Source organism: Capsicum annuum, unplaced genomic scaffold (genome assembly GCF_002878395.1).
Source record: "Capsicum annuum cultivar UCD-10X-F1 unplaced genomic scaffold, UCD10Xv1.1 ctg4425, whole genome shotgun sequence".
In the NCBI taxonomy this organism is placed as follows: Eukaryota; Viridiplantae; Streptophyta; class Magnoliopsida; order Solanales; family Solanaceae; genus Capsicum; species Capsicum annuum.
The window spans coordinates 108,241-121,310 of NW_025851765.1; the positions used below are offsets into that span (position 1 = coordinate 108,241).

The 13,070-nt window shown below is 34.8% G+C and overlaps 1 pseudogene; it reads right to left on the reverse strand.

The window, feature by feature from the left end:
* LOC107853780 overlaps positions 1-10,926 on the reverse strand; it is a 78,095-nt pseudogene extending 67,169 nt beyond the window's left edge.
* Between the last annotated feature and the right edge of the window lie 2,144 nt (positions 10,927-13,070).

Here is a 13,070-nt window from a genome sequence, read left to right on the forward strand (position 1 = left end):
TCACCTAATGTCTATAGAGCTATAATGTCACAAGAATATTAAATAATAAATGTAATCGGGTCATGAATTTCTTCTGTCACCTTATGGCCATAGAGCTATAATGTTAAGAGTATAAAAGAGATATAGAGTTATGTTCGTGCCTTATTCAACTTATATCAAATATTCTTTCAAGTACTCTTTTTCAACTACCTTCCTAGAGAGTTGAGAATTTTTTTATTCCTACCCACTTTCAAAACTTATTTTGATTCATAAACACCAAAAAAAAAATTGTTTTATTTTTTAGGTTTAGGTCTTGAAAAGGGTAAAAAGTGGGTCAGGGTTGTGGGGTCATGGGTTCCTTTAACATTTTTAATAGTTGAGGAAAAAATATAACTTTTTTTAAAAACTACCACATGGTCCCTTTTATATTTTTCCATTTTCAAAATATTTACATTAAAATCATTTAATATTTTCAACTACATATTTCTCTCTCCTCAAAACCTTCCTTCTTCCATTTTGGTTCCTATTTTTTTGAACAAAATAATTCGATTGATTCTTGCTTCCTCAGGCTTGCTCAGGTAAGTGTAATTTCCTTCTTCAATCAGTTCTAGATCCATTTTACTAATTTTTTTCAATGAAGCTTTGTGTTGGGGTTCTTCGATTTTGACAAAAATTGCACTGTTCTTCGTTGAATCAGTTGAAGTTTGAGTGTTTTTAGTTAACATTGTTGATTTCGCATATTTAATCAGGTTTTACTTTGGATAATGATTAGAAATTTTTTCAATTTTTGTAGTTATATTGCGTTTGATTTTGAATTTCTTGTACTGAATTGGACTCATTTTAATAGTGTTCTTGTTGTTGTGAATTGCACTGCCAATATTGGAACTTGAATTGCATGTTTGATGTAAGCCGTCTTTACCATTTTTCTTAATTGACCACTGTAGATTAGTTTTTGCTACATTTGTTCGTTTTTTAATAGACCAGTGGTCGATAAATCGATCACTACAGATTTATTTTTTGTTGTATATCATAAATGGTGAGGAGTTCATAGAGCGATTAAAAGGCCTGCTCCCACTGCTTCTACCAGCAGGAAGAGAAAATCCGAAGAAGTTTTGAAAATTTTTGAGAGAAAAAAATCCGTTGTCGATGAATCAAAGTCGGAAACCAAATCAAGAATCCTTGCTGATATTTTCGAAAATGAAAAAAGTAGTGCACATGAGAATGAGGATGCTGAGGATAGCGAAGGTAAAAGCGAGGTGAGAAGCAAAGAAAAAAGTGAAAGTTATAGCGGGGATGGTGAGGATAGGAGAGATAGCGGAGACGGGGAGGAGGATCCTCTATCCTTTCCAATTTGTGCGAGAGATATCTCCGTTGAGTTATACGGCCTAACAACCTGGATAGATGATCTTGGCTATTTTCTTGCAAAGATTTCTGTGAGAGCAAGAATGGTCATGTATCGAGAGTTTAGACGGGTTCTTGTTGAACAAAAGTTGTATTGTAATTTCAAGAAGACATGTTTTGAACACTTGAGGAATATTTCAGAATATTTTAGGTTTAATGGACAGATGGTTCATTATATGTTGCTGCGATGTATAAAAAATTAAAAAAAAAACTGTATGAAATTTGGTTTTGTGTGAACGGTAAGCCAGCTTGTTTTGGCTTAAAGGAATTTTCTTTGATTATGAGGCTGAATTGTTCAGCATATCCCCATGAATTAAAAATGAACAAAGTCCTCCAAAATGGAGAAAGCTTTCATCTTAAGGTGACAAAGAAAAAGAGCATTACTGCTGCAAAGTTGATTAGCCTGATGAAAGGTAATAGGCTGAATAATCAACAAAAGTTGAAGTGTGCTTTGGTTTAATTTGTGCACGCGATGCTACTGGCAAAGGACCCAACAAAGAAGGTGGATTCAGACCATATAAAGATGGCGGCTGATTTAGAATTCTTCAGGGGGTATCTATGGGAAAAAGAGTCCTTTGAGCTGACCTTGAGCTATCTGAAAAATAAAACTAATCTGATCAAGCATAAAGAAGCTTTTTTCAAGAGGAATAATGCATCATACGGGTTATTTGACTTTTCTTTGGCGTTTAAGGTACTTATAATCAACCAGCCAATTGATTTATTATAGACTCCTACATATTTATTGAGTAATACATAGACATTATAGACTTACTTGTGATTCTATTGATTGCAGGTTTGGATTTATGAGGCCTTTCCTCATCTGGAAAGGTACGCCGATAAATCATTGGATTTTCCCCTGCCCATTCCTTGTCTTCTTCGATGGCACACGTCGAAGCGCGACAACTTAATAGAAGGTGACCCGTTTAAGTAAAAAGAAAATAGCACAAAGATAAAATTATACTTATTATGATATGATACTAATATTATTATATTAGTGAATATCATGTAATTTGTTTTTATTTTTTTGTAGATTATGCACCTGTACCTTACCCCTACTGTCCGTGAGATAGAGCAGAGATACATGAAAACTTTTAAGCCATACACGGACGAAGTTAAGGATACGTCCATTGATGCGTTGAAGGCACAGCTAAAAGGCGTGATTGTCCTGACTTCATCAGCGAAGGTCGCGAATGAAGACGAAGATTTGGGTGGCCACCATTATGTTCCAAGTTCACTACGCGCTTGTGATCAAGCTGGTTCAAGTGGACACAAAATTTCACCAAACGCTTCTAATAAAGATGAATTGCGCGAGCGCATTGCCTTTCTCAAGAAAAGTCTACTGGATATTGCTTCTTTTATTAGAGATGAGAGGCTGTGGAGAATCGAGAAGAATAATAAGAAGCAACAAGAAGAAGGTAAATTAATTTATTTTTTGTTGTTCCAATTTAATTTTGTTGCATATGTTTAGTAATCCTTTCAAAATAATATAGTGCACCTCGACAGCCCCCCTCTTAGTCGGCATCAAGTAAACCTCAAAGAACTTACAGTCGCAGTAACGGACATGGCTGCAACAGATGAAAAAGGTGAAGAAGAGAAGAAAGAAGAAGAAAAGAAAAAGGAGAATGCTGCAGCAGCAGCAGCAGCAGCAGAAGAAGAAGAAGAAGAAGAAGAAAAAAAAAAAAAAAAAAAAAAAAGAAGAAGAGGAGGAGATGATAGATGAAGAAGAAGAAGAAAATAAGGAGAAAATAAAAGAAGATGGTGAAAATAAATCAGAACAAGAAGAAGACAAAAATGAGAAGGTAGTTGAAGAAGAATCAGTGGTCGAACAGAAGGTTGAAAATATTAAAGAAGAGAAGAAATCACAGAAGAAGAAGAAGAAGAAGAAGAAGAGAAGGAAAATGAGAAGAAATAAGTTGAAGAAGAGGAGAAAAAACAGGAAAAAAAGAAGTGGATGTGATGGGCATTGTTGCGGAACTCAATCGAGAAAACAAGTAGTTTTATGGATTTGGAACAAACAACTTTCTTAATGATGTATTTTTTTAGTTATTTGTTCTTTAGTGATAATTGAATTACATATATTTCACATGTTTTCTTAGTGATTTGTTCTTTATGGATAATTGAATTACATATATTTGACATGTCAATGATGACATTTACTGATGAAATAATATTCAGTTATTCCATTATCTCGTTAGATTAAACAGCTGGTTGCATTGCAGTACCAGTTCAGTTGTTGTCCTAATTTATAGTGGTTGATTGGAAACATAATAGAAGTTGTTCTCTTTAATTTATAGACTTAACATACTATCGATTGAGTAAATCATGAATTTACTTACCAGTGCTATCATGGTTTATAGAGGTCGATGATAAAAGACGCAGTTATAATTCTCTATTAATTATAGTTTACACCCAGGATTGATTTAAGAAACCTTGCATCTATTTATTCAGTTTCCTATATCCCTATTACACCTTTTCAGAAAGCCAACAACAGTAACAAATCATAAAATAAATTTTTTAGACCTTTCTCTTTTTCCTCATCCAAAATTAGCCTTTGCTTTACTTGATCCCACTCCATTTTGACTTATTTTAGCAATCCCTTCAATTAATTCCTTTGCTCTTCGACTTCTTTTAGCAATGTCATAAGTAGATCTCTATTTTCTTCGAATTTCTGAAGCCTTTGGAGTATATAAAACTTGGAAGCGCCTCAAAAATTTGATGTCGATGGGCTGCTTGTTGGTGAGTCTTCGTCAAGCCACTTAAAAATAGAGCATCCACCATTATCCTTTCCAACAGCACAGTTAAAGAATTTTCGACCTGGATTCCAATCAATGCGTGACGTCCTAAAAATAGATGGATTGCCACAATGACATATGTAGGACACTTTTGCATTTGATTTTTGGGATGCTTGAGACATGGTAGTTGTTAACAAAAATTAAAGCAAAAAAAATGAGAGTATTAACACAAAAATAGCCTTCCTTTTATAGAAGAAAAAAGTGAGATATTACCGTTGGGTGTTGATTTGACGTGTACTTTTTTTACCGTTGTAAAAATCTGACATTTTTATTTTTTTTACTGCTGGTCTTGTTTCATAGACCTTATTTATAATCGATGCCTTCTCAGGAATTTCGTAGATGCTTAACCGAATAGATAAAAAGTCTAGCACATACTAAGAGTTAATTCCTTAATAACCTCACTAGACTGTGCTACATATTCATAGACCATAACTAACACATATTTTGAGAAGAAACTTTTAATCAATAAAATAATAGATAATTGGATTTATGCAATTAAATGATCTTGAACAAGTCATGTGATCATATGAGAGTCCACGTAAATTAAATAAGGTGATCAATGACGTGTGAGGATGGGTAGTGCATGAATAACAAACATGCTTGGGGAAATGTTTACCCAAAGCACAAGTATGTTGTGGATAATTCATTTGATCAACCACAGCTTTTCACCTCACATATTGTTTCACCACTTTCAATTTATGTGGACTCTCATACGATCACATGACTTGTTTAGGCTCATTCAATTGCATAAAATTCAATTATTGATTATTCTATTAAAAATATGTGCTAGTTATGGTCTATGAATATCTAGCACAGTCTAGTGATTTATTTGTGGAACTAGTTAAGCATCTATGCAATACTATATCAGGTCGAGGACATAACTAAGCATAGTCTAGCATAGATTTTGTACAACTTCATTAATACATGCACTAGACTATGACACCTATTTATAGACCTTGGCTACCACATATTTTGAAAAGGATTATTTAATAAATAAAATAATAAGTAATTATATTTTATGCAATCGAGTGAGCTTAAACAAGTCATGTGATCATATGAGAGTCCACATAAATTGAAAGTACTGAAACAAGATGTGAGGTGATGAGTATTGGTTGAACAACCAACCTCCTTAGGGCAATGTTTACCAAAGCACAAGTATGTTGTGAAGAATTCATTTGTTCATCCACTACTCATCCTCACACATCATTGATCACCTTATCCAATTTTACGTGGACTCTCATACTATCACATGACTTGTTCAAGCCCCTCTAATTGCATAAAATTTAATTATTTATTATTTTATTGATTAATTATTTTTTTTTTCAAATATGCTACTAAGAGCAATAAACCAATACTGTATATTATTCACAATGCGTACAGTCTATGAAATTTACTGAATACAATCGCTGGAGAGGTATTGTTTAATGCATCGAATATGTATTTGTTCGATCATTGACCTTGATTTAAGTGTCGAATAAACCTCATCGACTTTTCATTTATTTCTTTATAAATTAACATAATCGTGGATAGATCAAATTAGTTTTCCATTGGCGTATATGAATTAATTTGACGTCTTATTACTGTCCCGTTCATCTTCCACCTTGATCTCATGCAAAAATTCTAAAAAAGGAAAAAACATGTAAAATTACAGTGGCGAAAAATGTAGGAAACAAGAATTAAACTAGAAACAAGAATTAACCAAGAATTAAATTCACATCTCACAACTCTTTGATTCATCTTCTAACATCAGAAATTAATTTTTCAAAAATTATAGTGAAGACAAATGCAGAAAATAAAAATTAATTTTCCATTAATTTACAACTGTTAGATTCGTGTTGTAACAAAGGAAATTGCACATAAATTCAAAAGAGTCTAAAATTGAAGAAATTTAAAGGGAGACAGATATAGGAAAAAGTAAAATATTTCATTCATTCATTCTTGATTGAAATGGTAGATCCATATTTACAACAAAACCCAAATAAAAACTGCAAAATAAAGAATCTTTCATCTAACATAAACCTAACCATGAAAACTTCACATTGCAATGACATTAAAAAAAAATATATATATAAATACTTAAAACTAAGGGGATGGTGGGGTGATCATCTCCTCCGGCTCCATGTTGAGCGGTTCCACAATCGCTCGTAAAAAATGGGTAATCCGCCAGAGTTCGCGGTGGCAGTCCTACGCCAGTCCATAGAAGAAGCGGTTGAAGTCGTTACAGAGGAGGAGAAGGTCATAGTTATGGGAGAGGTTGATCCTCCTTCTGGGTCTCAAAGGAATACCTGGCATCTTTTCAATTAAATCTGATTTTGAGTTGATAAAGATGAATTTTGGGAGGAGTAGATGGGTGTTTATATAGACCAAAATAAAACCCTTTGGTCTTCCCGCCCTTTGGTTGGTAGACATGTGAATGGTGGAAATCAAAGAGAGGTAGCGTATACCCAATCAACGCAACATCTGATTGGACGTGCCGCAGCTTATTTGAGGTGTAATAAATATTCAACTGTTCACATATGTCCCTTTGAATATTTAGAGTTTTTAATAGAATGTATATGAGATCGACTATATACCATTTCTTAAATAAAGAATAAAAGAAATAGACCGGACACATAATATATGCAATACTGTAAAAAGGTCGATAATAGACGCAGAGTTAATGCAATAAATCTGACATTAATCAGGCAACTGAAGGGTAGTCAAAATACATACACTACCATGACTCACAAAAAAAAACAAATTCATACAAGACTAACTACGATTTGTTGTTGTTACAAGTGGTTCTCTTATGCCCGGGTCTCTTGCACAATGAACACTTGTTCCTCATCTTTGACTTGAAAGTCTCGCCCACACCCTTAACGCGTTTTATTTTCTTCCTTCCGTGCTTGGTGACCACGAGTGGTGGAATAATTTTCACATCTAGTAATTCTTGTCACACGCACCATAGGGACTCCAAAGGGATAACATTAATTGATTCCGAATAGGCAAGGAGGTACTCTTCCACTACAGGGGCGAAGAGTAATCATAGACACTCAAACCATAATCATCACCGTGCTTTGATCGCAAAGCTTCCATAGCGTGATCGCATGGTATTTTGACCAAGTCAAACTTCCTGCACGAACAAGACCTTTCCCGTAGGTCGACTTTGGCCGTAGAGCCACTTCCAAACACAGTGTATTGCCTTTCATGCCCACTTATGTTCTCTACATAGAAGGAGTCGCCTTCGCTCATATTATCTCTTAAGATCTTTTTGATGGCGGGAATAAATTTATTATCCTTACATTTGAGGACGTAGGCACACCTCTCCCTAAATATTTCACTAAACCTCTTGGCAATCGAATTGAATATAGATGCCACGGGGTACTCCCTCTTATCAATCAACATAGCGTTCACCGACTCAACAATATTTGTGGTTATCACATCAAACCTGTTGCTGGAGAAATATGCCCTGGTCCATTTTTTAAAATCAAGCTCATGCTCGAGGAAAAAGCTACCTCGGGACAGTAGTTCTTGAATTCCACAAAATGGTCGCTAAACTCCTCGGGAGAATATGCCTTTGCCGCATTGTAGAATAGATAGAGGTTTTTTACGCAGTGGTAATTTACCCAGAGATTTTCACCTAGGTGCCTCATGCAATACCCGTGATGAGCATGGTTGTACGTCTTCGCGATGCCGTTGGCGATGCTCTTGTGCCTATCGAAGATAAAGCACAAATATGGTCCATTGACCATAATAGACTTTAGCTTCTCAAAGAAGAACGTCCAGATGTATCATTCTCCTTGTTAACAACACAAAAGGCAATGGGATAAATATGGTTCTCCGTATTCTATGCAACCACGCTTAGTAGTACCCCCTCGTACTTGCCGTATAAATGAGTGTCGTCGACCGCAATAACCTTCCTCATGTGTGTGAATCCCCTAATGCAAGGGCCCAACGATAAAAAGTAGTACATAAATCTACAATCGACCTTATTTACCATGATGGAATAGGTAGTGCCATCATTAAGAGCGTCGATCATGTACGAAAAAGCGGGCAGGCAGTGATACTCATGCTCGGCTGTCCCTCAAACCATTTCTTTGGCAATCACCCCCCAGCCAACATTTCCAATAGCTCGGTCAACTTTTTAAGTTCTTGAACACGATCCTCCGAATCTCGCTAGTGTCTGGACCATTTTCTTCGCGATACATGTTCACACAAAGCGATGCAATGACTTTAGACAAGATTTTTCTATGGCAGAGGGTGGCGTATTCAACGTCGTAATTGTGATCACCGACGTATTTATAGATGACGAATCTGTCCGTGCACATACTTCTTCGCCTACAACATCCACCCGTAGCTAGGACAAACACATTTCACCTTGAGGAATTTGCTACAGCTCTTCAACGTAGCATAATCAAAAGAATTTCTCGCAACTACTACGTCCAGCAACAATTTCAGATCCTTTTTACTGCTAAATGTTTGATTTACCTGAAAATTAGTTCCGTTGGAGAAGGTGTGGTTGGTCTGTGCTCTCAATTCGCACTTTTTCCCCCTTCTTCAGAGAAAATTGAATCTTTCAATTCCATTGAATCATCTTCCGAATCCATTGGTTGAGCATCCAAACTTTTATCTTCAAATAAATCATGTTCATCGATTTTCGATTGTGGTGGCAGAATTGTCGGAGACCCCGTAACAACATTTATCCTCAATAATGACCTAGAGCCATCGGCAGCGACATCAAACATGTATAACGACACATGCCAATCATTATTTATAAACGTAGGATGTAATTTACCACGCTCATTCATTAAATAGCTAATCACAATGTACTTTGGCTCGCATTCTAATTCTCCGCTCGCAATTACGCTTCGAACCATATCGTCGTACAATCCATTGCGACGTAGCGAGATGGGTGATGTCTCCTTTGTAGATGATTTCCACCTCCAACAACTGGGACCCTCCTCCCACGAACCCATATAATTACTACCCACGACAACTACCTTAGCTACTGCTATAATAGATTGCACAATTCGATAATAGATCAAGGTTTAGGTCTATAGATAGTCGATGACTGGTCGATCACTGGTATCAATACGTCCGGACAAAGATGCGAATCGACTGATTTTTAATATAATCGTTGCCCTCCAAGCACTGGGATGGCAAAATGTATGTGTAGGCTTTCTAAACAACTAAAATATATCCAATGATGAGGTATTGAGCTGATTTGGAAAGCTTTTCGAGCTAGTAGAAATGGTATAAAAAAAAATTTTGCATTTTTTTTTTTCAAAAATGATGGAACAACAATGGAGGCAATAATGAAGAATGGAGATTTTAAGTTGTGATGAACAATTTTTCGTCGGAAAAGTTGCCGGAATCGAAAATTATTGGTGAAAAAGGGAGCTCCTATTGGTGGCTTCTTGGACAATTTTCTAAATTAAAATAGGAAATATAAAAAAATTGTGGGAATATAGAAAAAGGTGGGAAATATCAAATATTAAATGGATGAGCTGGGAGACTAAAGTGTTAAATTTAAAATTTGTGTGGCTGGTTTGGATGAAAGAATGGATGATATCATAAATGTGTCTAAACACCTAATTTTCCAACACTTAAGTCTAAATGCTAAAATAAGTTTTGAAAGTGTCTAAATGTCAAACTATCCCCCACGAATGGACCGAGCCAGCAAATCCAGTGACTATTCCATTTCCAACTATCGACTGCTTGACCAAAGGCCATAGCAGGGTTCATTACTGCACCATAAAGACCACCACCACCTAAGGTGTTTGCACCAACTACGAAACCAATTGAAATTGGGGCAATGCACTCCATGTCACCACTTTATTGTAGTTGCATAAACTGTGTATACAAGTTGAAAGATCATAACTATCATGAAATTAACTGTGTTCCATCGTGTTTCTCCACCTCTAAGAGCATATGATGATGTGTCCTGCACAATTTATAAATTTAGTTAATTAACACAAATACCGGGGAAAAAAAACTTGGCAAAGTATAGCCTCAAAAAAGATACTTTATTATTTATCTTTGTGAAGCCAACATGAATTATTTATCCGAGCACCTCTAGAACTTCTTTTTTATATTTGATTGTTGTATCAAAGTCTTTTTTCTTTATCTATGTCATGCCTACATGAGTTACCAGCAAAGTGTATAGACATGGGAATGGAATTACGTACCAAGCCACCGGTAGCAATCTTGAGGAGGAAGAGAGCAGTGACGGATCCAAGCAATCGAGCGATCCAATACAATATAGTTTTAAACAAGGAAATGTGACCTCCCAGAAAGGCACCAAACGTAACAGCAGGGTTTACATGACCGCCAGATATATTTGTTGACTCTGAAACAGCCACAAAAAAAAGAAAATGCATGGGAAATCGCTGCGGCAATAAACCCACCACCTGGAGTGGCTGCTCCATCACTGGTCAACATATTGGCTGCAGAAGATACCAATATTTCGTATGTTATTACTGATACAAAAATTAAAACTGAACTAATTAATAGTACAATTGTAGCGTCCGTATTTAAATCATATACGAAATTTAATTACGGCGATTATCTTATCCTATACATAGTAAATTATTAGTCCACAAAGACCTTACCTAATGCAATGGCACATCCTTCACTGGGAAAAACAAAAATAAACATGGAAACAAATAAGAGCAGCCTTGAGAGTATCAGGATGGGTAGCCTCTTTCAAATTTCCAATAATAATTTTCATTTTCTTTTAGTTTTGCTGGCAAAAATAGTAAATATATATGATGATATTAGAGGTGCTAGTAGTAGTACTATTTCTCTAAACTCAAGCTCTTGTTATATGTTTTCGCTCCTAACAAGGCCTTTCTTATATACTAGTAGTGTAAGAGATGATATAACTTATAATTATCACATGCATTATATTTTCTAACATTATAATAATAATAATAATACTATGCGCACACACATGGAGAGTGGTAGGTACTATGAAATAAAATATGTTATTTTAATTATGCGCATGCTCACTTCACTTATATTTGACTAGAATAATTTATTAATGTTTGGGTCAAAAAGGTGGCTTCTTGGTGCTTATGGTGTAAGTCCCCTATACGAAACAAGAACATCACACGTTTGTACCCTAACAATATTTCAAGTGTCTTCCTTTGGGGAAATTTTTGCATGGTCCCACTTTTGTTTTTGTTAATACATAAATTATATGTTAATCATGATTTTGCTTAAAACGTGAATACAGACATTTAATTTGACTTATAAATTACAGGGAATAAAACATATTAGTTGCAGTAGACAAGACTTTTATAATTAATAGTTAATTTAATCTATAACCACGGTGAAGAATCTATTTAAATTAACTTTTTTTAAATGTTTTTAAGCACGATTATAGTGTTTGCATAAAAAAATTTTAAAAAAATAATTTTAAGTACTTATTTTAAACTAAAATAATAAAAATAAGTTGAAAGCTAATTTATGGGAATCAAACAAGCCCTAAATGACCAAAATAACCGAGGGCCGAGGGGTTATCAAATGTGTGCTCAATATGGAGAAAGATACTTTTTTTTTCATGTTGAGATGAAAATAATACTTACGATGTTAAAGGCCAGACCACCACCCTGGTATGACCAATTTACGCACACATCATTTTTCTTTAGTCTCTTTGGAATGGAGTTCGGAGCCTAAAAGATAAGTTTTTTTTAGTCAAAATTTTAAAAGGGCACCCTAATACTGAAAATTTTTAAAAGGGACAAGGTAAACACAGGTGTTTACCTTATTTATTAAGAAGTTAACGTCGTCAATGCAAATGTTAGAATGTAAAGTAAAATGGTGAGTTTACCTTAAAAGGTGAATTTATTTCAAATGCATTGCATTACAAGGTAAGCTGTGTCCCTTACCTTACAAGGTAAACTATGGCACTTACCTTATTAATTTTCTTTTATATACCACTCTTTCATTTCATTCATTTTTTCATTTCACTCTATTCATCTATATTAATTGTGTTTATTTTTGCTCAAAGTCTACTTTATGAAAAAAATTCCACTTTAAGGTATACTTTAATCACCTTTTTATTTAACATTTTTCAATACCTAACAATCAAGTATGCAGTATAATATTATTAATCATTTTTGTAGCTTACTAATTTGTCATATATTGTTGTTACCATATCAACTTATTAAGCCTAAACCTACGTTAAGTTAGTATTGTCATGCATGTATAAAAAGTTTGCCCGTTAGTTGTATGCTCCAAACTAATTTTAATCTTCTTTCTGTATAGATATGGAATATCAACACTTTGTGTATCCAGGACCATCACAGTATGACGTATATGCCACGCAAAATAAGCATCGGTCTGAGGCTATTTGGAAAGGCACATTAAAAGGAGAAAAGACATGTTTGATAGTGCGGCGTGATGATAATGACTTTTGGCAACATGTTAGAAATCATCCGTTCCATCCTCATCTTCTTAATTATTTTAATATTTGTAGTTTTAAAAGCGTTATAGATGTTGGATTTGTTCCCTGAGATTTTTTCCTTATTATTGTACTTGTTGAAAGGTAGCGACCAGCAATGCATACCTTTCACCTGAGAACGGGTGTAGCGACTATAACCTTACAAGATATGAAACTCATGTTTGGAATGGTCATAGATGGAACTCTCATTCTTCATCTAGGTGCTGCTCAGATGTTGCCGATTAACAGGCAATAAATTTTTATCAAATTAACAGGATGGATACCTGACCTAGACTTTTTTCAAGGAAATAGAATTTTTTTAATGAGATTAGAGAAATATATAGAAAATCTAATTGAAATAACTGATGAAACTGAGGAGGAAGAGGTGCAACGAAGAGTTAGATTGTACCTTTTTTTATTGTGCGGCGAAACAATATTTCCCAATAAATCTGAAAATTAATTTAGTACAAATT